The 2,630-nt window shown below is 36.0% G+C and overlaps 1 long non-coding RNA gene across 1 annotated transcript; it reads left to right on the plus strand.

Annotated features, from left to right (window-relative positions):
• Positions 1-593: 593 nt before the first annotated feature.
• LOC106943780 (uncharacterized) lies at positions 594-2,457 on the plus strand. The gene is made up of 2 exons (XR_001424011.1): positions 594-1,675; positions 2,366-2,457. It is a non-coding gene; the product is annotated as an uncharacterized LOC106943780 (long non-coding RNA).
• Positions 2,458-2,630: the final 173 nt, after the last annotated feature.

Consider the following 2,630-nt stretch of genomic DNA (forward strand, 5'->3'; position numbering starts at 1 on the left):
GTATTTTTCCGGTTTATATGTGGATTTTCTTCAACCAGCAGGGGGCTCTTTAGCATCAAGTGTGTCCTGTAAACTGTGGGGGTTTTGTTTTGCATGGCGCATTGCTGCCATCTGTTGGACTTTTAGGGAACTGCTTGACTTTTATGTTATTTAATCAGTACGGTTGTTTGCTGGCGGTAGAGCAGATGAACACATGCCTCTGTTACGAACGCCGCATTCCAGGTTGAATTCTTCGAAGCGATGCCAAAACGAGGCTTTATATAGAGTATGTATACATACTACTCTTGGTCATCCTCTGGATCTCCTGTTACTCTGTCCAGGCCCCACTACACAGGAAAAAAAGGAGAGTAACTTTTTCAGAGTTAACACTATTTTCATCTGAAAGAGTATGGAGTTAGATTTATTTCTATGAAAAAAAAATCATGTCAAACAAAAGAAGTAGTATAAATTCAAACAAAAAAATCTTTAAAACTTTTTAATCATAAAAATATTTTTTTACAAAACAAAAAAATTTTTAAAGATTTTTTTTTTTTTAATTGAAGTCACTAATTTTTGTTTGAAACTTTTTTCTTTTGGTTGAAACTTTTGTTTAAGCTCCTGTTTTTTGGTTGAGTCTATTTTATTTTATTTATTTATTTATTTATTTTTTTTTTGAAGCTCCTGGTTTTTGGTTGAACTCGTTTTCTTGCTTATACAACTTTATTTGCTTTGGCAAAGCTTACATGAACATTCTGGGCGGGGCTTAAGGACGAATGGTAAGTAATCTTCACAAAATTACACCGTTTAGGAGCTACTAAAGTGTCCACCGTGTTTCAAAGAAGACATCTTACTCAACTTATGACGACAGTCATATTTTGTCTGCCACAATCCCCGGTAGCATATTGTGGTAGCTAATGTTAGCACTAGGTAAAGTTCATAAACTAGGCTTGTGTAGTATTCGCCTATCTTTATGTTGAATTCGTTAACCAGCGCACCTCTGTCTAGTTGCATTAAGCGTGGAAAGTACCAAATGTATCTGGAGGAAATATGTGTTAAAAACTGTTGTGTAATCCTCCATGTGTGTGTGTGTGTATTAACTAGCATTGAAGCTAAAATGGGAAAACCGGATCGATGCACCAATGTTATTAGGTCCACGTTAATCTGCACCACATGTCAAGTGACTGTGCAGATTATTTATTTACCAAGCACATAATCTGTGTTGTCGATGAGGGGAGGCAATCTAACTCTTAAATATATATATTTTCTTCCAGATGTAAAATGTAAAACTAAGCCGGTAGGTCACAGGCCGAAGGAGGATATTCACATAATTTCTGTGTTTTTTATTATTTGGTGTGTATGTGTTTTGTACTTAGTTTTATTGCGAATTAGATGTATTGCTGTGTTATGATATTAAATTAAATTGGTGTTCTCCTAATTCCCCATTCTAGTATGACCAGCAGAGTGCAGCTGAAGCAGGACAGGCTTGTAGGGATTACTGATTCCTCCAGCGGCTAGAGACGATCAGAACGTGAGGATGGAGAGACCAGCAAGTGGTCAATAGAATCGGAACAAAAAAATAGAGTAAATCATAACAGAGTAAAACAAGAACACGCCCACTGAAGTTCCTTAAGTTTCGTTTCTTCCACCATCTTGTTATCCCGCATTGGAACGGAGGCGACGGTTAGCTGTGTGCCAGGTCCCCAAATGGGTTGTAGATATATTTTACGATTTATTTTTATTACTAATTATCTCTAGTGGAAAGATGTTGTGCTGCTATGTGGTCATGGGGAAAGAAGAGGGGTGCAGCGAGAAATTAACATAGTTGGCTAACTAGTTAGCATGTGTGCTTCAGCTAACTTAATTTAGCCGTTTACAACAATGTAAGCAGAAAAAAAAACATCAATGTTGTACAATCTACGTCCATTTTTTAATTTTCACAAGTCAAGGCTGTCGCTATTTTTAAGCTGAGGAACGGAGTTTAAAAGAGGAGCTAGCTGTACAGTCGAAGCTGGCTCTTCTAGCATGTGGAGCCAGGGTTCCGCCCAGAAAATGGCGCGGGAGGACTATGCTAGTAACGTTTCTTGAACGTAGAGCAGCGATTAAAAAAAAAACAGAATTAAAGTCGTGCTTTGTATGTAAACTATGCAAGTTGTCAGTAAAACATTTTTGTTCATAAACCCCGTTTACATTGAGTTGAATGGAGCTGATATGTTTTTTCCCGTCTTAGCTGTGGTGATTGGCTAAATTCAAGTAAAGAGCCTAGCCCATTAAGGATAGTTGTTAGCCACCTTCATGATGGTTTCAATCTTTTATCTTAATTTTTTATTCATTTTGATAAGTATGTTTATATGATTATTGAAAATATATATTTTTTTACATAATGCAGGATGCAAGCTGTGCGTGTCAAATACAGAGATCGACAGAAATACATCTGTTTTGAAGGCCAACTGACTTACAGTTCTTTTTTGGAATGTGGTGAGTGCAAAAAAAAACAAGTTTACAGCATTTTCACATATTAGGTTTATCAAAAACGTTTTGGGAATGGTGCCAAAATAGATGCGTTACCAACTTTTCAGATTTATTTATTTTTTTTATTTAATTTTACTTTTTATGTCTTATTTTAATTGTTATTTGCATATGTTCAAATATAG

The sequence above is a fragment of the Poecilia latipinna genome, unplaced genomic scaffold (assembly GCF_001443285.1).
Source record: "Poecilia latipinna isolate Pla-1442-1.1 unplaced genomic scaffold, P_latipinna-1.0 Scaffold5924, whole genome shotgun sequence".
In the NCBI taxonomy this organism is placed as follows: domain Eukaryota; kingdom Metazoa; phylum Chordata; class Actinopteri; order Cyprinodontiformes; family Poeciliidae; genus Poecilia; species Poecilia latipinna.